Genomic DNA, 27,463 nt, shown 5'->3' with positions numbered 1-27,463 from the left:
GCATCAATCTGGCCCTTGGTACTGTATCAAAAGCTTTCCGAAAATCCACAAAGCAACAATACATCCTTCTCCCGCTTGCTCTTCCTTCCTCAATAATGGCTCTGAGCGTAAGAATATGATCTAAAGTGGAATAACCCCTCCTGAATCCAGCTTGTCCTGTTGCCCTTATGCCCTCATTCTCTACCCATCTACTCAATTTTTGTTCAAGAATGGATGCGTACAGTCGGGTCAATGTGTGACCTACCATAATGGTACGGTAGTTCCCGGGTATCCTTGACTTGAAAATAGGTACAATAGTAGATAATTTCCAAGATTCAGGTAATCCTTCACACATGACCCGATTAAACAGACGAGCAAGGACTTCTGAAAGTAGATCCCTGGCATGGATCAGATGTTCTGCTACTAAACCCTCATGATCATATGCTCTTCTTGTCTTCATCTTATCAATGGCTTTTTTCACCATTTCCACAGTAAAGAAAGTACTAGTAGCAGGACATGGCTCTAGCGGATCTGGTAATGGAGGCTGTCCAGATACCATATATAATGATGTTACATATTGACCCCAAATTCAGGAGAAGTAATTGTCGGAGGCGGTGAGTGCTCGTGAAATAAACGCCAGGCCTCATGCGAGTCCCGACTCAAGAAGAGCTGATATAAATCCTTCTCCAGTTTGGCTAAAAATGCCCTTTCTTGCGACGTACTATACGCCGAAGAGCAATCCGAGACTGCTTATATGTGATGATCCCAAGTGTAAGCTCTTTCTGGACCTGGGTTCTCGTCTCTCTGCATTCCTCGTCATACCAGCTGTTTTGAGGCATGTTCCCAGATCCTCTCTTCTGATCAGGTTGAGTATGTGGGTATGCCTCTTGTGCTGCTCCATGTAGTATCTCTGTTAACTGAGAAGTAATCTCCTCTACAGTATATACTGGCTCGGCTGCCCACATCCTATTATAGATCTTTTCCACATAGACTGAATCAGTCTCTGTCGTGAAAGTATATCTTGTGTGCGTCTTCTTCCTTTGTACTTGAGAGGCATTGTATTGGAAGGAGATTGACAAGGTCAAGAGAGCATGATCCACTGCAATCCCAACCGGTCTGGGTCCCACCTTAAAGTCCTCGATACTAGAAATAAAGCTTGGTGAAGTCATGACATAATCCACTGTATTGGCCCCATGCCTGTGCGGGAAGCATGTGAATCCCCCAGATAAAGGGAAATTCTCTAGACCATTAAGTATGGCGAAACCATGTATAGTTGCCATCTCCATGAGATGACTCCCATATTCAGTGTGTTCTTTATCCTTTGAGTTTCTAGTAAGCCCCCTCTTTGATAAATCCACTTCTCTGAGCATTTCCTCAGAAGTATCATAGAATACTGCTTGAGAGTTGGCCGTTCTGGCATTAAAGTCTCCTAAGAGAACGATGTCTCCATCTCTAGAGAACTCCCATATGTCATTATTCAATATGGAGAAGGGGGACTTTCCTTTAGGTGAGGAGTAGATTGTTGTACTTGGAGGGAAGTAGCATATAGCGATATATAGAAATCTACCTATCTCGGCTCTCATTCTCACCCACATATACCTTGCTTGCTCATCTTTCCTGATAATCTGTAGTAGTGGTTTCAGCTTCTCTTTAAATAAGACTGCTACGCCTCCTGAACCCCGGCTACCCCGTAGAGATCTCTTGTCTGGTCGACCAACTGTTTCCCATAAATAACTCTTCACATGTGGCATAAGCTGTCCCGGTATCTGGTGTGTCTCTGAGTAGAAAACTATGTCTCTGTCCCTAAAGCTGTCTTCAAAGGCACCTACATCTAGCCTATATGATTCATTACAATTCCACGCTGCTATCGAGAGCGTTGCCCCATAGGTCTTGCACCGTCATGATGAGCGCTTTTCCAGAACCACTACATTCCCTCCTCTATAAAAGGCGATTTTCCCCTTTTCTCTTGCTGCCCTGCTCTCTGGCATCAACTCTTGCATGTGTGCCACTTGTGCCAATGTAAGGTCATCTCCCAGGAAAATACCGGTTTTCTTAAGAGTTGGCCTCTTCTTAAGAAATTCTTTCCTTATTTCTATATTCGGGAAGCGGAGAATAAGTGCCCTATCCTTTACGTTTCCCTTCTCATCGATTCCTTTCTTGCCCACTCTCCATGCACTTGTGTGAGTAGGCTCTGTGATGCCCATGCGTTGTAGCAGTTCCTTCATTTCTTCATCTATATTCTCTTTGTCTTTGACTCCTGTGACCCGCACATGCAGAGCCCGATTCTTCCTTTTTTGCTCTTCCTCAATGGTCATATTAATAATGGTGGAGGTAGGTGTGGTCTCGGGCATCTGGGCCTTCCCTTTCTTCGCATCCTCAATCCATTTCTCTGCTTCATCAACCTTTTCTTGTGTCTTAAAAAGACGTTCCGCCCATGAAGATGCCGTTTTCGATTTCTGTTCATCTCCTTTCCGTAGAGCTTTCATACGATCCTTCATGTCCTTGAGCTCCTTCAGCACCGAAGGTTGGTCGTCTCCCTTCTCCTTAGTTGCAGATTTGCAAGCCGCAAGTTCTCCTTTTAGCTCCTCGATTATTGCATCTTTTTCCCCCATGTGTTTTTCCATATTTGTTCTCCATGCTTCAAAACTTGCTACTGCCTCATCGAGTTTCTTTTGCATAACGCATTCTGTTACATTTACTTCGGCCTTGTTTAGGTTTCGTAATTCCGTTTTCAAGATCTGAATTTCCTCATTCTGCATCGCCCGGATCTCTCTCCTTGGTTCTCTCATCATGTCTCCATACATGGAGTTCCTGTAGCTCTCAGCGCTCGCGTGCATTTCCTTCCTGATGTCATCCCTCATATAGGTTAGCTTTGATTTGAGCATCACCTGGACCTTCTCCATCATTAGCTCATCATGTATCCTGGAGGTTTTCCCAACTCGTAAGGATCCTGGTAATAGTACAGTATCTCTGTTTCTCCGTCTAAATGTAGCTATCGTTTTTTTTGTGGTGGTGTAGCTATCTACACCCGGCCCTTCCCCTTCGGTAGGCGGATCCATCGAGCTCGAGCCACAAATGTGGGGTAGGGTACTAGGGTACTTAGGGTGAGGGACTGAAAATAGGGCAAAACTTAAAAGTTTAACTTAAAAACTTAAAAGTCTTTAAACTTTAACATAGAAGGTATGAGGACTTTCTACGCGTAGAGGAGCTTGCAGAGCGGTTCACGCTCTCTGCCCAGCCTCGTGCGCTCTGCCCTAGCCTCCCGTGCCTTGGCTCCTGCCCTACGTTGCCGTTGCTGTTCGGGCCTCACCAGCCCTACGAGCCTCACTGTTTGCACGCTGCTTGCCCTACATGCTTCACTCCTTGCGTGCGCAGCGACCTGGGTAAGCTGAGAACACCAGCCCGTCTCTTCTGTTGCTCGCGACCTACGCCCTTGTCCGAGAGAGAGAGAGAGACGACCTGAGGAGGCTTGTTGTCTCCTGTGCATTTGTGCGCACAGAGACCCAGTGCGTTCGCGCGTAGGAGAGCTCAGAGAGAGAGAGAGAGAGAGAGAGAGAGAGAGAGAGAGAGAGAGAGAGAGAGAGAGAGAGAGAGAGAGAGAGAGAGAGAGAGAGAGAGAGAGAGAGAGAGAGAGATGAAATGTTATATTATACGTCTTCAAAAGGCCAAAATGACCTATGAGACCAAACTAATACAATCTTGATGGATCTAATACAATGTCTGGGTAGAAAAGAAAAATGAAGTGAAGTGAGAAACTGAAATCATCATCATCATCATCATCAATGCCCGAGGATGCCCAAGATTGGGCGTCGTCCGAGAAAGTATTGCATCGGTCGTTGAATAGCAGCGTCAATGCCCGCCTCTGTAAATAGTCGTACTGGACGCCTCTTATGTCGTGCTAGAATAGTCCCGATCCTCTGATGGAGCCTCCGTCGATGCCATGGTCGCCCTTGAAGACGTGGGCGTCTAGCTCTCCCGAGCTCAATGGCTCTGTCAACTAATATACCTCTTGTATAGGTGGACTGTGAAGTATGTTGTGAAGCTTGCTCATCTGACTGCCTAGTCCCTGCTCTAAAGAAGTCAGTGATCTCCCTCTGTGAATGTCTCCCACTGCCTGATCTCCTTGAGACTCCCTGTGTGCGTGCAGCTCTAGCAAAAACAACCCCAGGTATCTCTGGCTGATATCTCATGACTCTAGCCAACGGTCCAAAACCCTCTCTGAATAGACAATGAAAGCGGCCTCGTATCTCATAATATACCGGACAATGACAAAGGTGATGTAACTTTGTCTCTAGCTCTATATGACATAACTGGCATATCCTAGCCTCTGCTGGCACTCTCCTAAATCTGCCAGTCTCAATCTCTAGCTGATGCGATGATGTGCACATCTTACCAATAGCACATCGTATCCCATAGGATAAATGAGTGTCCATGTAGGCCGGGCTGATCACATATCCATCCTTTGTTAGTTGGAGAAGATGCTCTCTATAGAAATCCATCCTCGTGTCCAACTTCTGTATCAGCTGTATCCATGTGCTCTTGGTATCTAGCTGAATCAAATCCTGACGTATGAGTCTAGTGATCTGTGTCCGTGTGAGAGATAGGGAGGGTGCATCCAAGGAGATCTAATACAATGTCTGGGTACAAAATAAAATGAAGTACAATAAAATCTAAAAGCTAAAAAGAACGTCAGTGTTCGAGAGTAACATCAAAGTCCTGCATAGAGTGCTGCATAGTGAGCACTCTGGCGACTCCTGTGTTCTGCTAGTATGGTGTGGATCCTCTAATGTAGTCTCCATCGGTGTCGAGACGGCCCCCTCATCCAGGGGCGATGGGACCGCCCCAACTCTATCGCTCGATCAAGCAATGTGTCTCTGGTGCTGCTATACTGTGGGGCTTGCGGGACTGACTCCTCTGTCTGTGACCGAAAGAAATTTGTAATCTGCCGCTATAGCTGTATCTCCTTCCTTGGGCCCCTTCTCAAGAGGTCCTCTCTATGTCTGCGTAGTTCCAATAAGTATAGTCCAAGGCATCTCTGATCCTGATATCTCATGACCCTAGAAAGTGGTCCAAAACCCTCTCTATGTCTGCGTAGTTCCAATAAGTATAGTCCAAGGCATCTCTGATCCTGATATCTCATGACCCTAGAAAGTGGTCCAAAACCCTCTTTGAATAGACAGTGGAAGCGGTCCCGTATCTCATAGTATCATATGTAGTGTAACTCTGTCTCAGGCTTTGTCTGACACAACTGACAGGTCCTGGACTCGGTTGGCACTCCTCTAAATCTACTTGTCTTGATCTCTAGCTGCTGTGAGGATGTGCAACGGAAGTGATTGATGGTGAATGCTCAGGGTGAGTGCTCAGTGCGTACTCAAGTTTCTTTTACTGACTGAGGGAGTTCCTTTTACTTCATGAGAGTTGTGCAATAGACTAGAGAGAAAAGAGAATGACACTGTGATTGAAGATAGAGAGAGAGAGAGAGAGAGAGAGAGAGAGAGAGAGAGAGAGAGAGAGAGAGAGAGAGAGAGGACTAACACCTAGGACACGCCTCCAAGGCCCCCCCCTCTCTATCGCTAGAGAGGTATTTGCTTTAGATTGCACAAATGCTGTTACAATGGTCCTTAATGTTCATGGGATCATGCATTGAATGCGGGAGACTGACGGTGCGGAAGAGGCTACATGCCGAAATCTGAAACCGCTAGTACCTAAGGGCTGAAATCTGCAAATTGTTGGTAATGAAGGATGAAATCTACTGTGGCTGAAAACGCTGATGGATGAGGGTAAAAACGCTAATGCTGAGGCTGGAAAAATGCTGGAATCTGGAACTGAAATGCTGGCGATGCTGGGCTGAAAACGCTGGGACCCTCTAGGGTCACTTATAGACCAAATTTATGCTTGGCCTAGCAGTGCCAGAACTGACCCCCCACAACCTTGCAAGAAAACGCTAAAATGTCACTTATTCATAAGTTGGGGGACTACTAATAAGAGGTGATTGACATACAGATAAATACCTAGATTGAGTACTAATGCAACTGTATGGGAACACTCCCAAATGCCTACACGTAGCAGACATTGGCTATGCTCATGTGCAATCAGAGGGTATGCAACTAATCTAAAGTGCTTGGACATACACATCCTGCATAGAGGCTCACAAAGGTGCCAGAACACTTCCTAGGTTGTTTTAAACCCTAGAGATAGGAGTCACAGCTTGTCCACATGCACATAGGGTTAGATGTGCATGAGAGAGAGAGAGAGAGAGAGAGAGAGAGAGAGAGAGAGAGAGAGAGAGAGAGAGAGAGAGAGAGAGAGAGAGATTTTAACGTCTATAAAAGGCCGAAGTCGGCCTATGAGACAAATCAAAGTACATGAGGTGGGTGTCCTCTGTGTATCCGTAAAGGATAAAAGGTACAAAAGTAAAAGTGACTATCTTGTATGATGACTGGGGGAGGAAAGTGATACAAGGGGAGCTCCAAAACTGAGGAAATGATGTAATCCTATATGCGGGGGTATAATGTACAATCATAAGATGAAATGCTATCCTATCTTGAGCTCCATCCAGTACCATAATCCGGGTGTAGTACAGGATGCATGGGCGGGTAGGGTGTGAGCAGTCCTCGTAAGATGGTTGCTGGATCTGCAAAAGCCCGGAGGCATCTCTCCTCCAAAGATCTATAGTACTGCTCCTGAATCTCTTGGATCTTGCTCTGGTGTAGGCAAGACGCCCTGTGTCCATGGGTACGTGGGCGTCTGCGAGCTTGGACCTCCTCAGCCTGCTACAGAGTCACTCCTCTCTGGGTGGTTGGAGGTGGTGGTGCTGCTATGGTCCTCTGAAAAAGGTCTGTGAGCTGAGAGAGAGAGAGAGAGAGAGAGAGAGAGAGAGAGAGAGAGAGAGAGAGAGAGAGAGAGAGAGAGAGAGAGAGAGAGAGAGAGAGAGAGAGAGAGAGATGGATGGAATAAAATGTTATGATAAATGTACAATCTTGGTGGATCTATTGCAATGTCTAGGTACAAAATAAAATGAAGTAAAATAAAAGCTAAAATAAACATCAGTGTCTTAGGATGCCCGACATCGGGCGTTGTTTGAGGATGTATTGCATCGGTTGGTGAAGAGCATTGTCAATGTCTGCCTCTGTAAATAGTCATACTGGGGACGTCTCCCATGTTGTGCTGGAGTAGTCCTGATCCTCTGATGGAGCCTCCGTCGATGTCGTGGTGGCCCTCGTAGACGTGGGCGTCTTTACTCTCCCAAGCTCAATGCCTTTGTCAGTCAATTACCTCTGGTATAGGTGGACTCTGAAGTCTGATGCGAAGCTTGCTCATCTGAATGCCGAGTCTCTGCTCTAAAGAAGTCAATTATCTCCCTTTGTGAATGTCTCCCAGTGTCTAATCTCCTCAAGAGACTCTCCCTGTGTCTGGGCAGCTCTCGCAAAAACAACACGAGGCATCTTTGATCCTGATATCTCATGGCTCCAGCCAGTGGTCCAAAGCCCTCTGAATAGACAATGAAAGCGGCCTCATATCTGATAGTATACTGGACAATGACATATGTAATGCAACTTTGTCTTTTGCTCTATATGACACAACTGGCAAATCTTGGCCTCTGCCAGTCGTAAATCTCTAGCTGATGTGATGATGTGCACATCTGACCAATATGGGCCCCTTTATCCTTTTTTGAGTACACTGTCTCCCTTGGGAGGAGGCTTCTTTTGTGGACCCGACACTCACCTCACCGTCCACGCCGGTCAAACTAGCAATCATGCAGTTGGACCCTCCGGATCAGTTGCTGGATAGGATTGCGTGCTGCCTTGGTTGGCAGTCACTGGTCATGATCCGACTTGTCAGAGATGCACTCTAGAGCTTAAGTCTTAGAGGCATTGTTTCTGGGTTTGTCCATATGCGCAGCCAGTGTGGATGGCAGTTTGTTGTTTGTTGATCAGAGTGGGCATCCATGATGGGTTCGTGACGTGGGGGGTAGTTGCATCCATTTTGCAATCACACCTTTTTCTAGGGATTGCGACATATCCGATCTTCCTGCTTATTCCATTAGGATATAGACTGAGACTCTACAGATGATCCCTGATGCAGATCACCAGTTGGATTTTTGCCAGCGAGAGTTTTCACCACGATATGCAACATCACGCTTTGGACCATGCGGAAGGTTTGATGTGCCCAAATTATGGGCTTCGGGTCCTCCCCTACGACCACCATTTTGATAGCCATTTGGATTGAGTTGGTGCACACCCTTCTCAGTCAGTGAGATTCTTCAGCCGGCTCCTCCGGAGCAGCGGAGCAGCGTCGATGGGTCTTTCTTCACACATGGGCGAGATCGTCAATTCTGGATCATGCCCACATCACGTGGCATTATGCACCCCCACAGTGGTTCATTTTACATTCATCGCACAAACCATTGCATAGACCACCTTGATGTTTACATAGTGTGCACATTGTTACCACACTTTTGTTCTTCCTCTGGGTGATAGGCCCTTGAGCATCTCCAGAGGTTTCTTATGTACACAGAATACAACCGCTTTTCTCCACAAAGAGAGAGAGAGAGAGAGAGAGAGAGAGAGAGAGAGAGAGAGAGAGAGAGAGAGAGAGAGAGAGAGAGAGAGAGAGATTGAATTATCGTCCACGGAGGTCAGATATGACCCATGGGACCAAAAACAAACATTACAACCACTTCTTCTAAGTTAGGGCAATCGATACATATCAATTAAGGACTGAGGGTCCAGCAAAAGAAAAAGCAAAGTCTAAGGGGGGTCCTGTGGGGCAGGAGCAGGGGCCGGTTTAGGAGTTCGAAACTCCTGGATGATGGCCTTCCCTCGACGGTATACTGTCCACTTACCTTTGGCTCGTGCTTCACGCACTTTTTTCAACTCTTCACCTTTGTGCTTGATTTGTGTCGGGGTGAGTTCTTCGGCGATCCAAAATTCGGTGTCTCTAAGGAGACGCGATTGCTGGAGTAGTCGGAGCCGTTCCTCTTTGTCTTTGAACTCAAGGATGGCATGTCCACTAGGTGTGCGCTTGGTGTTGAATTTGTTGACGATACATTCTACCGCATCGTAGTCGACATGGACCGGTTTAAGAGTTTCGTTGAGGAGGTCGATTAATTTGCAGAAATCTTGTTTGCACTCGTCCCATGCTTGGGGCAATCCTCCAATGCGAAGCTTGAGGGCATTCTCTTCTTGAAGCTGATGTTCCCGCAGTTCTGTCTTCACACAAGTTTCCACTTTGGCAAGTGCAATCGTGTGCCCTTGAGTGACTTTTTCTTCGACTTCCTTCACTTTGTTTGTTGCGAGGCCGACCATGGAGTCAAAGCGTGCCTCGAGCGTGCTAAGGCGCGCTTTGAGGTCGCGGTTTTCTTCCATGACCATGTCGAGAGCAGCTTGCAATTGTCCGATGCGATCTGTTTTGCACGGGGCTGCCAAGACAGCGGCAAAGCTAGCCCGGGCTCTCCCCGATGCTTTTGTGATGTTGGTCGCCATCCTCTCACTTGCTGAAGATGGCTTTGGTGAGAACATTCTCTCCAAATACTCAAATGCTCACACGCAAGGATTAGAGCTTGAGTTTGAGGCACGGGCGGCAATCCGAACCAGAAGAAACCAGAATCAGGGCCGAACCAGGCCCCAAAAGCATGCTCAGATGCTCATGCGCAGGAACTAGAGCTTGAAGTTGAAAATCAATGCTTTAGAAATGCTCAAATGCTCTCTGTGAAACGAGCAGATCGAAAACCGGCAGTGCAGGGTTGAATCGGCCAGAGTTGAGAATTGTTGCAAGCTCAATGTTGCAAATGGCGCCCTTCTTGAGATGCAGGTCGGCAGTTCAGGTTTGGAGATGCGAGTTGAAACGGCTTGGGGCAAATGCAGGTTGCTGTGGAGTTGAAGCTGCAAGTGTTGAATCGGCCTGTAGCAGGTTGCTGTGGAGTTGAAGGCAGGTGTTGAATCGGCTTGGGGGCAGGGCTGCAAACGCAGATGCCGCAGGATTGAAGTGCAGGTCGGTAGGTTGAAAGTGTCGCTATAGGTCGGCAAGTTGAATATGCTTGGATAAGGGCTGTGAATCGGCTTGAAGCAAAGCGAGGCAAAGCTCAGAGCTAACCCCCCCCCCCCACAGGGTTGCCCCTCGCCCAGGGGGGGACTGTGGAAAGGCGAGAGAAAGGGAGCTAGGGCACGAGAGAGAGAGAGAGAGAGAGAGAGAGAGAGAGAGAGAGAGAGAGAGAGAGAGAGAGCCATTTGGACAGAATTGTTCCATACTCTTTGCAGTTAGTGGGATCCTTCAATTGGCTCCTCCAGGGCAGCGGAGCAGGGTAGACACGTCTTTCTTCGCACATGGGCGACATTGTCAGTTTTTTTCCCTGAGGATCATGCCCACATCACGTGGCATTATACACCCCCACACTGGTTCCTTGTATTCATCGTATAGACCACCTTGATGTTTACATAGCCTACACATTGTAAACCCACTTTTGTACTTCTTCTGGGTGATAGGCCACTGAGCATATCCAGAGGTCTCTTATGTACACAGAATATAGCCCCTTTCTCAGCCTACCCATTTCTTTTTCCTTCCATTCCACGCTGCTCAGGAATGGTCCGAGGATCAGGTTCTACATTTTGTGCACGCACAGACTATGGCTCAGCTTCATTTATGGTTGTCTACTTCCACTCTTGATGTTTTGTCTCCTCACTACCCTTCATGTATTGGTGCTATGGAGTGGAGTGATGTTTATGCTTGGTATTCATTGCCTATGGTCATTCATGTATCCTCAGATGTGGTGCTTCCTATGTCTATGCACATTTGGGGTGTCAAAGCTGTAGCATCGGTAATGCAATGTAAACAAGCTGGGGTCCGCAGTTGGTGCAATGAGACACCATATCTTAGAGAGGGCTTGCGGGTAGCTTTCCTACCGCCTGAAGCTCACCCCTTGGATGGCCCAACTGCCTCCAAGAAGATGCGCAGTTAGTCAGATGCTATTCAAACTTTTTAATGCAGTCTATGGATTTACATGTAGTTTCTTGGAATGCTAATGGTTTACAGACTTCTCGGGTAAAAGGTTCCCGTAAGCTTTTACTTCGCAGAGATTTACACGCTCATGTAGTGGGCACTGTGGATATATTACTAGTACAGGAGCATAAGATTGCCACTCCCTTTGGCAATCTCATGCCCTCGGGCGCCCGCACTTTTTGGGAGCCTGCTCTCGGCCTTCATGGACAGAGTTGCGGTGTATGCATCTCAGTGGGGCCATGTTACTTGGCCTCAGTTGATGGAGGTGACTTCAACAACGTTGAGAGAGACTCTGATTGGCGAGCCGTCACACCTCCAGTTCTATCATCCATTTCTCCCGATGAGCAGCCAGCTTGGGATCGATTTCTTCTAGCTATTCAAGGTGTTGCGCTGGCACGTATCCTCTTTTGGTCACCACCCTGCTACACTTCATTACTCTTGGGGGTTTCAGAGACAGCAGGGGAGATTATTAGAGCGATTTGATCGGTTTTACATTGGCCCTTGGGCAGCAGCTCTAGGCGGATTCACTACTATATGGAGAGGGACCAGCCTCTCAGATCATTTACCCATCTCATTGTTTATCTCCTTCACTAGATCCTCTGCACAGAGACGAGGCTGCCGCATCCCTGACAGTGTTCTCAGCACTCCAGTATTGCAGCAGCAGATTCTTGACTTATGGGCCACGGATGCTTCTTATTGTGGACCCCCTGGAGAGTTTCTTGCTCATTGCATGAGAGTACGTGAGTCTGATCTTCACATCCCTCGTGGTTCCACTGAGTGCTTGCTTGAGGAGTGGCCTCAGGATGCTTATATCGCTGCTAGACAGACAGAGCTCGTAGAGGAGATTCGTCGCGTACAGGAGGCTAGGTCTGAGTTCACTCATCATGCTTCAGTATCTCATTGGATAGCTAAAGCTGATCGAATGAATAAAGCCTTCTTCACTGCGCATAAAGAGCGCCCTCCTGGCACCACCCTTCGGACTTTGTTCGATGCTCAGGGGACACTACATATGCATCCTGATGTTATACTTGATATGTCTGCAGATTATTTTGAGACATTGTTCACTGCTGATGTATGCACTACTGAGGTTTTACTTGCACGTGAGCAGATCTGGCATCACACGCGACACTGTTGTACAGACACTATGGCAGAGATCTTGTTGGCACCCTTTACACTTGCAGAGCTCCATGCTGCTATAGAGAGTCTTGATCCATCCTCCTGTCCAAGAGAGGATGGCCTCACTAGAGCTTTCTTTTTGACATATTGGGATGTATTGCATATACCATTGCTTCGTGGTTGTCACGACATCTTTGCATTAGGATATATGCATCCGGATCTTTGTTCAGGTCTCATATCTCTTATTCCGAAGGGGGGGTGACACCACTCAGCTCCGACAGTGGAGACCTATTACCCTACTCCCTTCGGTCTATAAGATATTAGCGTTATTGATCAGCCATCGCTTGCGGCCGTTCTTACCAGATATTATTCATACTTCTCAGACAGGCTTTGTCATGGATCGATGCATGCTGGATAATATCTTCACTTTTTATGAGGCAGTAGAGTGGGCCAAACCATCTTATGAGCCTCTCGCTTTTTTCATCCTTGACTTCGAGAAAGTATACGATCGTGTTGAGTGGGACTTTCTCGAAGGATCTTTAGCCAGGATGGGTTTCCCTTCGAGATGGATCTCAGGCATTTCCGCTCTCTTCAAGACTGCCAGCAGTGCTATTACTATTGGTGGCCGTGTCAGTCGTAGTTTTGAGCTTTCTCGATCTGTCCGTCAGGGATGTCCTCTAGCAGCATATTTGTATTTGTTTGTAGGAGAGACTATGTCCGACTTTCTTCGTGCTCAGAGTCATGCATTTTGTGGCTTGACCATGCCAATACCTACAGCTCCGGACCTTATCAATCAGGAGTTTGCTGATGACACTATGCTCATGTTACGCTATTTGCTAGCTGCTCTTGATGCCATGTGGGAGGCCCTAGAGGTTTTTTGCATTGCCAGTGGTGCACACATTAACTGGCATAAATCCTATGGGTTACTGGTTGGCAGTGATGACATACCTACTTGGGGGGTAGCTGATGGTTTCACATGATGGCTGCAGAGCCGGGTCAGACATGCAGATATCTGGGCTTTCAGGTTGGATTCGATGTTACCTCACAGCAGCAGTTTGCACCCGTACTATAGTCTATTCGCAGGAAGCTATGCCATTGGTCTTCACGTCATCTGTCGTTGGCTGGCCGTGCATTGGTCCCCAACCAGGTCATTCTGGCTACAATATGGTATACGGGTTCTTGTTGGATGTTACCTTCTGGTGTGATAGCTCCGCTCCGCCGCCTAGTGCGGAACTTTTTATGGAGTGGCACAAATGGGACTACTGATACACGTGCTCGAGTTCACTGGTCCACGATCATTCGTCCTAGGTCAGAGGGAGGCCTTGGCATTATTGATCCATAGTTACAGGGCCGCGCGCTTCTTACCAAGCTTATTGTTCGGGGTCTTTTTCCCGGCCAAGAACCTTGGAAGTTGCTTCTTCAGGCCGCTCTTTGCGCAGTGACTCCACGACTCGGCACTAGAGACGGTCATACTTGGCATTCAGGGTATCGTTTTCTCTTTACGGATGCCCCCTTGTCCACCACCCCCCTCTCACCCTTCATCCGATCGCTCCTTCAGATTTGGGTTTCCATGCGACGCGCTATCATACGCTCACCTCCGTCATGTCGTGAGGAGATTGAGCGTCAGCCTCTCATTTAGAATGCTGCAGTTCTTGATTCTTCGGTTGATCCACCCCGTCAGCTTGGAGAGAGGACTCACATTGATTGGGCTGCTTGGGACACTGGCCCTGCTGCCTCTATGCGGTTGTTTCATGAGACACGTATGCTGGATGCTGATTTTGTGGCAGAACATTATGACATTGGTCGCGGGGTGACAGACAGACTGCTTGAGATTGATTCCGCTGTTCCTTCACAGTGGGATGCAGTCATGAGAGGCACGGTTCAGATGCCTCCCCATTGTGGCTGGGAAGGCCTCTTTGCTCAGAGCACTCTCTTATTAGTTCGTTTAGACACCATGCTGTTCACAGTTGATACTGACCATTCTCAAGGGATTCATGCTAGATTGACTTATGATGCCACCTCTCCGCACCTTGTCCTTCCCGGTGCTCGATGGGAGGTCATCAGAGTAGTTGGCTCCCGCGCGAAGCGTCTTTGTGTTGACCCCCGTTTCGGTTCCGCTGATGGTGCACTTTGGAGGCTTTGGGTGTGGGAGGGTCGTGCCCTATCTCAGCTTGATTGGGACCCAGGAGAGTGGCATTGGCCTCACTCTGACCCCATCGGTGCACCTGTATCCTTCTTTGAGTACACTGTCAGGATTGGACGGTTAGCATTGATGGGACAGCAGCCAGAGCAGCCCACTCGTATGCGTTTTTGGTTACATTCAGGCCTCTCCCATGCCTATCTGCAGCAGTGTTGGTCCGCCATCTGGGATTTACATGCGGCTCGTCGTATTTCTTTTTTCATGTGGATGATTGCACATGCGGGACTTCCAGTTGGGACTTGGCTAGCTACTATGGGTCATGATCCGTTATGTACTCGTTGTCCTTTGCGACTACTTGAGTCACCTGCACATTGTCTTTAGTCATGCTCAGCTTCCCATGTAGTGTGGCTTGCAGTTTGCTTTCTACTTAGCAGAGCAGGTGTTCAACATGGATTTCTTACTTGGGGATCTGTCTCATGGTTGATGCCGATGCCCGGCCCGCATCTTTTCTACGAGGGCTCATCCACAGATCCAGCCTTCATGCTTACCTCGATTGGTTATCGGTGAGGGACTTTGGCTGTGCTACCACAGATTGCCTGGCAGGGGGATACTCAGATACGTGATGGAGTTTTCTTAGTCATCACTAGTATTACACTATGGAATATTTGGAGAGCTCGTTGTCTTCACATTCTCAGTGCGGCTCCACAGCTCCTTGAGGATATCCTCACTGCCATTTGGCTGGACACCATTCACACCCTGATTTGGTAGTGGGATTCGTCCTCCGTTACATCTAGAGGAGCCGAGGCTCGTCGATTTGCCTTCCTTCGACGTTGGGCAAGATCCCCACTCTTCTTCACACCGATAGGTGGTCAGATTACTTGGCATTATGCCCCTCCTCGGTGGTTTCTCCTCCACTCATCACATCGACCACCATGAGATTGTTCTAGTCGAGTTGTCACTATAGTGGCTCTCCTCCTTACATTCAGCTTGTACACCCCACGTGATAGGCTATTTTGGCATCCGCTGGGGATTATATTGTACTCAGTAATATACAGCCTTTTCCAAAAAGAGAGAGAGAGAGAGAGAGAGAGAGAGAGAGAGAGAGAGAGAGAGAGGGAGGGAGATTTTATTATCATCCTCGACGGTCAAATATGAGCTATGGGACCAAAGTTACATGTGATGTAGTATGTGTATGGCTGATGAGTGACTCTCGATGCTCCAAAATTGTGGTGATGAGAGTCGCAATGGAGAGCCCACACTCTGGCTGGGAGAGGAAAGTGTGTAGGTCTAAGTCATGGCCGAAAATGTGAGAGAAGCAAGTTCGGATGTGACCAAAAGCTGAGCACTCTAGTAGTGTATGGTACTCACACTCTTGAACTTGCAATGAGCATAATGTGCAGAGTCGATTTGACTCTTCTACATTGTCCCAACGCCCTATCTCGCATCGAAGGGAATGGGAGCTAAGCCGAATGGCTGCAATAGTGCGTATCACCGAGAAGGGGATAGGTTCAAGCATGTAAGTGTGAGTACGGTTTCCTCTTTCAACGAAGAACATGGTTTTGAAGTTGGGGGCAATATGGGTGGTGTAATGAATGAAGCGTGACCCACCGCATTTCTCCCAAGCCATAATACATTGGCGTTGTAGAAAAGCTTCATTCACCTGGGAGTCAATTAAAGCATCATGTAGCAAGTGTAATGCATCCCATCTCCCAAACCACTTCTTTATGTCTTGCATCTATCCCGTGCTCAAGATCTTGCTTTTATGCATCTTTCGAACTTTTTTGCCTGCTTCCCATGCAATTGTAGGAAGTCGATGTGAGGGGTTTTGACGCATCTTTATCATGTACTTCACAACCCTTTTCATGCTCATAACCTCAATTGGAAGAGATCCCGACTCAGAAGTAGGAGCATATATGGTGTTTGTGTCTTAACTTGGAGAAAGTTTGTAAGAAACGCTTTGGACATTCTCAAACTCTTTCCAAGTAGACTTTGAGATGCTCCCGCCCCACACTTCATCTCCATAAAGAAGAACCGGCGTCACCAATGCATCAAAAAGGTACTTCTTGAGAACCCAACACTTTATGTTTCTTGCATTACACGTTCTCAAATGCATAATATGCTCTCTTTCCCGCTTCCAAACGACGCATAGCACATTCATGCCACTTGTGATTGGACGAAACCTCAAGGCCAAGGTACTTAAAGCTCTTAACAACTTTGTCTCATTGTTGTACACAATGCATGGCTTCTCCTTATGGTTGGTTTTCACAAGCATAACCTTTGTTTTGGATTCATTCACAATCAGCCCACTATGCAAGCAAAAGTTCTCAAGGACAACCGTAAGCTTTTGTGCATCTTCTAAAGTGTGTGCCAGAAGCACTACATCATCCGCATACAACAAAAGCATGATTACCGCATTGCAAATAGTGACCTCTTCAATGCTTTCTTCTTGCATAAAGTCAAGTACCATTTGTTCCAATTGATCGATGCATAGACCAAAGAGAGTTGGTGACAACGGGCATCCTTGTTTAACCCCAATAGTGCTTACAAAAATTTCTGAAATTCCTCTTCTCATGCGCAATTGACACATCACCTTGTCATAGATTCGAGAAACTGAGGTCAAAATGACCTATGAGACCAATCTGTTACAGAATAGTGAATCTGATACCATGTCAGGGTACAAAAGAACTAGGAAAATATTACTACTACGACTACTAGAATCCATTCTCATCTGCACTCTATAGATAGATAGAGAGAGAGAGAGAGAGAGAGAGAGAGAGAGAGAGAGAGAGAGAGAGAGAGAGATGAAATGTTATATTAAATGTCTCTAAAAGGCCAAAATGACCTATGAGACAAAGCTGGTACAATCGTGATGAATCCAATACACTATCAGGGTACAAAATAAAATAAAATGAAATAAATAAAGACTAAATGGCTACTGTCATGAATCTAAGCAGCTTAGAGGTCTGTAGCACTATAAAGTGTGTGACGGTGAAACAATGGCTAGTACAATCTCAGTGTATGAACATCAATGTCTGGCATCGGGCGGTCTGAGGATGTTTATATCGGTTGTCGTAGAATATTGTCGATGTTCGCCACGGTAAGTACTCATACGGGTCATCTCGCATGTTGAGCTAAAGTGACCCGTATCCTCTATCGTAGTCTCCGTCGATGCTGTGAGGTAACCCCAGTCGCCGGCGTTTGGATCTCCCTAGCTCAGTAGCCCGATCAATCAACCTACCTTTGGTGTGGGTGATATTTGGGCTCTGTTGAGTGGTTTGCCTCTTTGTCTGCCAAGTAGGTGGTTTAAAGAAATATGGAATTTGCCTCTTGACACTCTCTCTACTGGTCTCGGCAACAGGCTCTCTCTATGTTTGCGTAGCTCGAGTAAAAATAACCCAAGCCATCTCTGATCTTGATATCTCATGACCTTGGATAGTGGTCCAAAATCCTCTCTAAAGAGACAACGAAATCACCCCCGTATCTCGCAGTACTTCGGATAGTGACATACGTAATGCAACTCTATCTCAGGCTCCATATGGGATAGCTGGCATATTCTAGCCTTTGCAGGTATCCCCCTAAGTCTGCTAGTCTCGACCTCAAGCTGATGTGAAGAGGTGCGTAACTGACCAATAGCGTATCGTATTCCCCAAGATAAATGTGTATCCATGTAACTAGGTCTAGTCATAAACCCGTCCTCCGTCAGTTGGAGAAGATGCTCTCGGTAGAAAGCCATCTTCGTGCCCAACTCTCGTGTTGGCTAAATCTAAGTCCTGCTAGTGTCAAGCTGAGACAGGTCGTGAGGCGAATAAGCGTGGTGATCTCTGTGTGCGTAATAGATAGAGAGGGTGCATCCAATACTGGAAAGGAGGCAATCTATCCATATTGAAACCGTGTTACTGAAACCATGACGTCATTTGTCCTTACGAGCAAGAAGTATCCCCTTGTAATGCTAGCTGTCGGGAAGACTCAAGAGCTAAGCAAGCATATCTATGTCTGGGGAGGTCCCATGAATTGTGCATAAAGGAGACTAATCTGGGTAGTGGCTCGACCACGAGTGGAGATGCAACCAGCTCTGGTTTGATAATCTCATGTGGTACTGAAGCCTTAGCTCTAATCATCCGAGAGATTATAGAAACCAAAGGCCTCTCCATACATCTCCACCTATCAGTGCTACCAGATCTGCTGAGGTGGTCCACGAGAGAGAGAGAGAGAGAGAGAGAGAGAGAGAGAGAGAGAGAGAGAGAGAGAGAGAGAGAGAGTTTACAGACGGGTAGTGAGACAGAGGTTGGAGGTGGCAGAGTAGCCTCCAGACAGACCTCCTTGGGAGACGTTACGAGATAAAGATGGAGAGGTCCCAAAGCAACTTGATAGAGGGGTAAAGCATGATGACCGGGAGTCAATGGCAGTTCAAGAGCAGCCTAAGATGCCCTAGGATAGGCCTTTTGAGCAGGCTTTGGATCCCTTAGAGATTTAGTCGCTGGTGCCTCTTACCGTGGGCGTTATTGATGGTGAGTAGGATAGTGAGTCTCCTCAGTTTGCAGAGGATTTTTGACTATTTAGCAAGTTTTGCGTCACTAGTAGACGTCCCAGTATTTGAGATCTTACCTGCACACTTTTTCGCAGTTGGTCCATGGAGATTTCCAGATGCCTCTTTGAGGAGTGGGCCTATGTGTTGACCTTGTCAGGAACACATCACATTTTCCTTGGTCCAGAGAGAGCTTCCTTGATCAGATTCAGAGGATGGATTTTGTAAGAGGGTTCCTTTTGGGCAAGGGAGGATGTTTATGATATTATACAAGAGCAGACAATGGTTGATGCCAACTATTTTATGGATATCAGACAGTTTGCAGATTTTATTGAGAGTCAGTGTAGTAGGGCCTTGGGGAAGTTGGTTTGGTCAAAGAGAACTGCATCCCTTAGCTGGACGATGAGTGGGTCCCTCCTGCCTCTCTCACAGTATGGTTGTGCCATAGATCTACATCCTTTTTTGGGGTACATTATCAGGATGTGTTAGACTGGATGCGGATGATTTTGGAGGTACAGCCTGGGGGTTTCACAGTTTCTCGACTTTTGTGAGTTGCTGTAGGAGGTTTTTACAAGAGATTCTCTATATCAATCAGATACACAACACTGGAGCATAGTTACTCGGAACGGGGAACGGCAACGGGCATGAAACGCCATTCCCTGTTATTGACACTCACGTTTCAAACATGGAACGGGGATTCGGAACGGGAAGTTGGTATGGGAACGGGGTATGGGGACCTGAAAATGGCTATTCCCTATAACTATGCACTGGAGTTTGTCGTTTTTGCTACATCACCTAAGGTGGACAGAGCTTTGGGCGGATTTGTCACAATCCAACTAGCTATATTTTTCTACCTAATTAGAGTATCCTTATCCATAGATTTATCCTGTGGTTTGTTTTGGGATTTTTCCACATTCTTTCAGGGTTTTTCCATTTATCTTCTATATGGACCTATGGTTGATTTATGTAATGAAAAGGGCTAAAGCCCTACTTTTATTGCTGAAGAGAGAGAAAATGAAATGAAATGTTATATTAAACCTTTTCAAAAGGCCAAAATGACTTATGAGACCAAATTTATACAATTTTGGTGGGTCTAATACAATGTCTGGGTACAAAAGAAAAATGAAGTAAAGTGGAAAACTAAAATCATCATCATCATCAATGCCCGAGGATGCCCGGCATCGGGCGTTGTCCGAGAAAGTATTGCATTGGTCGTTGAAGAGCAGCTTTAATGCCCGTCTCTGTAAATAGTCGTACTGGACGTCTCCCATGTCGTGCTTAGAATAGTCTTGATCCTCTGATGGAGCCTTCGTCGATGTCGTGGTCGCCCTTGAAGACGTGGGCGTCTATCTCTCCCGAGCTCAATGGCTCTGTCAACTAATATACCTCTGGTATAGGTGGGCTGTGAAGTCTGTTGTGAAGCTTGCTCATCTGACTGCCTAGTCCTTGCTCTAAAGAAGTCAGTGATCTCCCTCTATGAATGTCTTCCACTGTCTGATCTCCTCGAGACTCTCCCTGTGTCTGCGTAACTCTAGCAAAAACAACCCGAGGCATCTCTGATCCTGATATCTCATGACTATAGCCAACGGTTCGAAGCCCTCTCTAAACAGACAATGAAAGCGGCCTCGTATCTCATAGTGTACCGGACAATGACAAATGTGATGTAACTTTGTCTCTGGCTCTATACGACACATCTGGCAAATTCTCGCCTTTGTTGGTACTCTCCTAAATGTGCCAGTCTCAATCTCTAACTTATGCGAGGAGAGAGAGAGAGAGAGAGAGAGAGAGAGAGAGAGAGAGAGAGAGAGAGAGAGAGAGAGAGAGAGTGCGCACGGTCAGCCTGTTGCCCTGCCTGCCTACTGTCGCGCGCTCAGCCAGCATCCCTGCGCGTACTCTGCAGCCTGCGCGCCTTGCACCCTGCCTGCCGCATGTGCCCAGACTGCCCTGCTCGCCCTGCTCCCTGCCTGTTGTCGCGCGCTCAGCCTGCTGCCTGCGCGTACTCTGCTGCTTGCGCGCCCTTTGTGCTTACTCTGCTGCCTGCACGTACTCTGCAGCCTGCGTGTATTTTCTGCTGCCGAGCGTAACCCTAATTCCATGAAACCCTAATGGTCGGCATTTAGGAAACCCTAATTCCACGAAACCCTAACAGTCCGAAAACCCTAACTATCCCAAACCCTAACTGTCCCAAACCCTAACCGTGCGCCTCTTTCTACTGCCTGCAAGCGAAAGAGAGAAAGAGAGAGAGAGAGAAAGAGTCCAAGCTTCAATACGGGTCGTGCTTTTCCCGTTTGCCAGTTTTGCCCATTCTTCATGGCGGCTTTGCCGGTCTCGAGTGCTACACACGGCGCTCCATCACCACTTGCCTGTCGCGTGGACTGTACTGGCGACCTGTTGACACGCATTGAGTCCAAAGTACAACACTTGGCACAGCATGCTTTGGTTGGCCGGATGATTGGACAGTCTCCACCTCGATCTTCTATACGTGATTGGTGTTAGACTGCATTGGGCACTACTCAGGGACGGATCTCGGAGCTTACATTCCTTGGCAGAGGCATATTCATGGTACGTCTTTCAGATCCCGCCACTGCCTCAGCTCTCCTGGCTCGTTCTCCGATACTCTCTAATCGCAGGATGATATACTTGAAGAGGTGGTATCCCGAGTTTACTACTGAGGAGTTTGACAGTCGACACCTTATTCCCAGATTCCCTCTGACACTGTCCTTCCCGGATATGCCTCTTCATTTTATTGATGAGCATCTCCTTCAGATGATTGCTTCTCACTTTGGCACAGTAGTTCAAGGATCCTGCATCTTCTCATCTGGTCCACCTCGTATTCAGGTCTTGGTGTTTGGGGATACTTCATTACCAGATTCAGTTACTGTGGCTGTGCGAGATCGAGACTACTCTTGCCGAATGGTAGTCACTGGCCGTCCAGGACAGTGCTTACGCTGTCACGAGATGGGACACTTGGCGCGAGAATGCCCCACACTGCCACGCCATCGGCGACAACAACAGCCGGCTCGTGGCACTCATGCTCAGTCACGTGGTCAGCATCAACAAGTGGTTCCTCCTACTACTACTCGAGCACCTCCTCGGCTTGCAGGTGCTCCTAGAGCTTCGACCCTCCATGTTCCTCCCTTTGCTTCAGCTCCTACCGAGGTAGCATGGCAGACAGTCGGTCGTAACCATTCCTTTCGTCCTCGTCCGCAACCTACAATGCATGCAGCCCCTTGTGTTACCTCTCCTGCTCCCTCTCAAGTTTCAACCACCCCCTTACCCCCTGCTTCTCCTCACCAATCTTCTTCTTCAGCACAGGATCACTTACCTTTGCTACCAGCTCCTCCTTCACCTGCAGTTCCTCCACCCGCTCCGTCCCCTCTTCCGGAGGTCCCTATTCCCATGCAGATGGATCATTCACCGCTACTACCTCTCCCTCCTCCTCCTCTTCCTCCTGTCCTTGCTCTACCCCCTCCACCTTCTGGTCCCCCCCCTCCCTCCGCAGCTCATACTTACGTCCCACGCAGTTTTCTCAGCTCTTGCCCTCTTTCCTTGGGCACTCATCGGGCTGAAATGTGCGGTGACTCAGACGGACCATTGCGGGTACAGCTCTACCTTATGCATCACAAGAAAGGTTGTGTTCCTTCTTTGATTGGCAGTCGCTCTCAGCCTACGCATTCCTTTTTCCTTCCATTCCACGTTGCTCAGGATTGGTCCGAGGATCAGGTTCTCCATTTTGTGCACGCCTAGACTATGGCTCAGCTACATTTATGGTTGTCTACTTCTGCCCCCGATGTTTTGTCTCCTCACTATCCTTCATGTATTGGTGCTATGGAGTGGAGTGATGTTTATGCTTGCTATTCATTGCCTATGGTCATTCATGTATCCTCAGATGTGGTCTTCCTATGTCTATGCGCATTTGGGGTGTCAAGGCTGCAGCATTGGTAATGCAATGTAAACAAGCTGAGGTTCGCAGTTGGTGCAATGAGACACCATATTTTAGAGAAGGCTTGCGGGTTGCTTTCCTACCGCCTGAAGCTCACCCCTTGGATGGTCCAGTTGCCTCCAAGAAGATGCGCAGTTAGTCAGATACTATACATACTCTTTCATGCAGTCTATGGATTTACATGTAGTTTCTTGGAATGCTAATGGTTTACAGACTTCTCGGTTAAAAGGTCCCCGTAAGCTTTTACTTCGCAGAGATTTACACACTCATGTAGTGGGCACTGTGGATATACTACTAGTACAGGAGCATAAGATTGCCACTCCTTTCGGCAATCTCATGCCATCGGGCGCCCGCACTTTTTGGGAGCCTTCTCTGGGCCTTCATGGTCAGAGTTGCGGTGTATGCATCTCAATGGGGCCATGTTACTTGGCCTCAGTTCAGCAGCATGGCACACTTGTCGTTGGCAGAGCAGTTTATGTTTCTATTCGGATTCGGGAATCTATCATTGGCTTTATGTCAGTCTACGCACCCACTACCCCTCGGGAGAGGGCTACTTTTTGGTCCTCCTTGGCTGTTGTTCTACTTGCTCTAGACTCTTGGGTTGTTGGAGGTGACTTCAACAACGTTGATAGCGACTCTGATGGCGAGCCACCACACCTCGCGTTCTATCATCCATTTCTCCCGATGAGTAGCCAGCTTGGGATCGATTTCTTCTAGCTATTCAAGGTGTTGACGCCTGGCACATACCCTCTTTTGGTCATCACCCTGCTACACTTCATTACTCTTGGGGGTTTCAGCGACAGCAGGGGAGATTATTAGAGCGACTTGACCGTTTTTACATTGGCCCTTGGGCAGCAGCTCTAGGCGGATTTACTACTATATGGAGAGGGACCAGCCTCTCAGATCATTTTCCCACATCATTGTTTATCTCCTTCACTAGATCCTCTGCTCAGAGACGAGGCTGCCGCATCCCTGACAGTGTTCTCACCACGCATGTATTGCAGCAGCAGATTCGTGACTTATGGTCCACGGATGCTTCTTATTGTGGACCCCTTGGAGAGTTTCTTGCTCATTGCATTTCTCAGTCTAGTATTTACTGTCGTGATCAGATTGCTAGCATTCATCGTCAGTTGAGAGTACGCGAGTCTGATCTTCACATCCCTCTTGGTTCCACTCAGCGCTTGCTTGAGGAGTAGCCTCAGGATGCTTATCTCGCTGCTAGAGAGACAGAGCTCACAGAAGAGATTCGTCGCGTACAGGAGGCTAGGTCCGAGTTCACGCATCATGCTTCAGTGTCTCATTGGATAGCTAAAGCTGATCGAATGAATAAAGACTTCTTCGCGGCGCATAAAGAACGCCCTCCTGGCACCACTCTGCGGACTTTGTGCGATGCTCAGGGGACACTACATATGCATCGTGATGTTATTCTTGATATGTCTGCAGATTATTTTGAGACAGTGTTCACTGCTGATGTATGCACTCTTGAGGTTTTACTTGCCCGTGAGCAGATTTGGCAGCACACTCGACATCGTTGTACAGACACTATGGCAGAGATCTTGTTGGCGCCCTTCACACTTATAGAGTTCCATGCTGCTATCGAGAGTCTTGATCCATCCTCCTGTCCAGGCGAGGATGGTCTCACTAGAGCCTTCTTTTTGACATATTGGGATGTATTGCATATACCACTGCTTCGCGGTTGTCAGGACATCTTTGCATCAGGATATGTGCATCCGGCTCTTTGTTCAGGTCTCATATCTCTTATTCCGAAGGGGGGTGACACCACTCAGCTCCGACAGTGGAGACCTATTACCCTACTCCCTTCGGTCTATAAGATATTAGCGTTACTGATCAGCCATTGCTTGCGGCCGTTCTTACCAGATATTATTCATACTTCTCAGACAGGCTTCGTCATGGATCGATGCATCCTGGATAATATCTTCACTTTTTATGCGGCAGTAGAGTGCGCAAGATCATCTTCTGAACCTCTCGCTTTTTTCATGCTTGACTTCGAGAAAGCAGACGATCGTGTTGACTGGGACTTTCTCGAAGGATCTTTAGCCAGGATGGGTTTCCCTTTGAGATGGATTTCAGGTATTTCCGCTCTCTTCAAGACTGCCGGCAGCGCTATTACTATTGGTGGCCGTGTCAGTCGCAGTTTTGAGCTTTCTCGATCTGTCCGTCAGGGATGTCCTCTAGCAGCATATTTGTATTTGTTTGTAGGAGAGACTATGTCCGACTTTCTTCGTGCTCAGAGTCATGCATTTTGTGGCTTGACCATGCCAATACCTACAGCTCCGGACCTTATCAATCAGGAGTTTGCTGATGACACTATGCTCATGTTACGCTATTTGCTAGCTGCTCTTGATGCCATGTGGGAGGCCCTAGAGGTTTTTTGCATTGCCAGTGGTGCACACATTAACTGGCATAAATCCTATGGGTTACTGGTTGGCAGTGATGACATACCTACTTGGGGGGTAGCTGATGGTTTCACATGATGGCTACAGAGCCGGGTCAGACATGCAGATATCTGGGCTTTCAGGTTGGATTCGATGTTACCTCACAGCAGCAGTTTGCACCCGTACTATAGTCTATTCGCAGGAAGCTATGCCATTGGTCTTCACGTCATCTGTCGTTGGCTGGCCGTGCATTGGTCCCCAACCAGGTCATTCTGGCTACAATATGGTATACGGGTTCTTGTTGGATGTTACCTTCTGGTGTGATAGCTCCGCTCCGCCGCCTAGTGCGGAACTTTTTATGGAGTGGCACAAATGGGACTACTGATACACGTGCTCGAGTTCACTGGTCCACGATCATTCGTCCTAGGTCAGAGGGAGGCCTTGGCATTATTGATCCATAGTTACAGGGCCGCGCGCTTCTTACCAAGCTTATTGTTCGGGGTCTTTTTCCCGGCCAAGAACCTTGGAAGTTGCTTCTTCAGGCCGCTCTTTGCGCAGTGACTCCACGACTCGGCACTAGAGACGGTCATACTTGGCATTCAGGGTATCGTTTTCTCTTTACGGATGCCCCCTTGTCCACCACCCCCCTCTCACCCTTCATCCGATCGCTCCTTCAGATTTGGGTTTCCATGCGACGCGCTATCATACGCTCACCTCCGTCATGTCGTGAGGAGATTGAGCGTCAGCCTCTCATTTGGAATGCTGCAGTTCTTGATTCTTCGGTTGATCCACCCCGTCAGCTTGGAGAGAGGACTCACATTGATTGGGCTGCTTGGGACTCTGGCCCTGCTGCCTTTATGCGGTTGTTTCATGAGACACGTATGCAGGATGCAGATTTTGTGGCAGAACATTATGACATTCGTCGCGGGGTGCCAGACAGACTGCTTGAGATTGATTCTACCGTTCCTTCACAGTGGGATGCAGTCATTCGAGGCACGGTTCAGATGCCCCCTCATTGTGGCTGGGAAGGCCTCTTTGACCAGAGCACTCTCTTATTAGTTCGTTTGGACACCATGCTATTCACAGTTGATACTGACAACTCTCAGGGGATTCATGCTAGATTGACATATGCTGCCACTTCTCCACTACTTATCTCCCTGGACGCTCGATGAGAGGCCATACGAGTAGTTGGCTCACGTGGGAAGCGTCGTTGTGTTGACCCCCGTTTTGCTTCTGCTGATGCTTCACTTTGGAGGCATTGGGTGTGGGAGGGCCGTCCCCTATCGCAGCTTTATTGGGACCCAGGAGAGTGGCATTGGCCTCACTCAGACCCCACAGGTGCACCTGTATCCTTCTTTGAGTACACTGTCAGGATTGGAAGATTAGCATTGATGAGACAACAACCACAACAGCCCACTCGTATGCGTTTCTGGTTACATTCAGGGCTCTCCCATGCCTATCTGCAGCAATTTTGGTTCGCCATCTGGGATTTACATGTTGCTCGTCGTATTTCCTTTTTCATGTGGATGATTGCTCATGCGGGACTACCAATTGGGACTTGGCTAGCTACTATGGGTCATGATCCGTTATGTACTCGTTGCCCTTTGCGACTACTTGAGTCACCTGCACATTGTCTTTAGTCATGCTCAGCTTCCCAGAGCAGCCCACTCGTATGCGTTTTTGGTTACATTCAGGCCTCTCCCATGCCTATCTGCAGCAGTGTTTGTCCGCCATCTGGGATTTACATGCGGCTCGTCGTATTTCTTTTTTCATGTGGATGATTGCACATGCGGGACTTCCAGTTGGGACTTGGCTAGCTACTATGGGTCATGATCCGTTATGTACTCGTTGTCCTTTGCGACTACTTGAGTCACCTGCACATTGTCTTTAGTCATGCTCAGCTTCCCATGTAGTGTGGCTTGCAGTTTGCTTTCTACTTAGCAGAGCAGGTGTTCAACATGGATTTCTTACTTGGGGATCTGTCTCATGGTTGATGCCGATGCCCGGCCCGCATCTTTTCTACGAGGGCTCATCCACAGATCCAGCCTTCATGCTTACCTCGATTGGTTATCGGTGAGGGACTTTGGCTGTGCTACCACAGATTGCCTGGCAGGGGGATACTCAGATACGTGATGGAGTTTTCTTAGTCATCACTAGTATTACACTATGGAATATTTGGAGAGCTCGTTGTCTTCACATTCTCAGTGCGGCTCCACAGCTCCTTGAGGATATCCTCACTGCCATTTGGCTGGACACCATTCACACCCTGATTTGGTAGTGGGATTCGTCCTCCGTTACATCTAGAGGAGCCGAGGCTCGTCGATTTGCCTTCCTTCGACGTTGGGCAAGATCCCCACTCTTCTTCA

General features: G+C 47.8%; 1 protein-coding gene and 1 pseudogene across 15 annotated transcripts in view; one reads left to right on the top strand and one right to left on the bottom strand.

Moving 5' to 3' along the window:
* Positions 1-27,463, top strand: part of LOC147439388 (uncharacterized) — a 258,172-nt gene that overhangs the window by 15,206 nt on the left and 215,503 nt on the right. The gene's annotated exons all lie outside the window — the stretch shown is intronic.
* On the bottom strand, positions 6,339-17,966 carry LOC147439389 (uncharacterized; annotated as a pseudogene).

Source organism: Adiantum capillus-veneris, chromosome 16 (assembly GCF_014529385.1).
Source record: "Adiantum capillus-veneris isolate H3 chromosome 16, ASM1452938v2, whole genome shotgun sequence".
Lineage (NCBI taxonomy): Eukaryota > Viridiplantae > Streptophyta > Polypodiopsida > Polypodiales > Pteridaceae > Adiantum > Adiantum capillus-veneris.
This window is presented reverse-complemented; position numbering and strand designations above follow the sequence as displayed.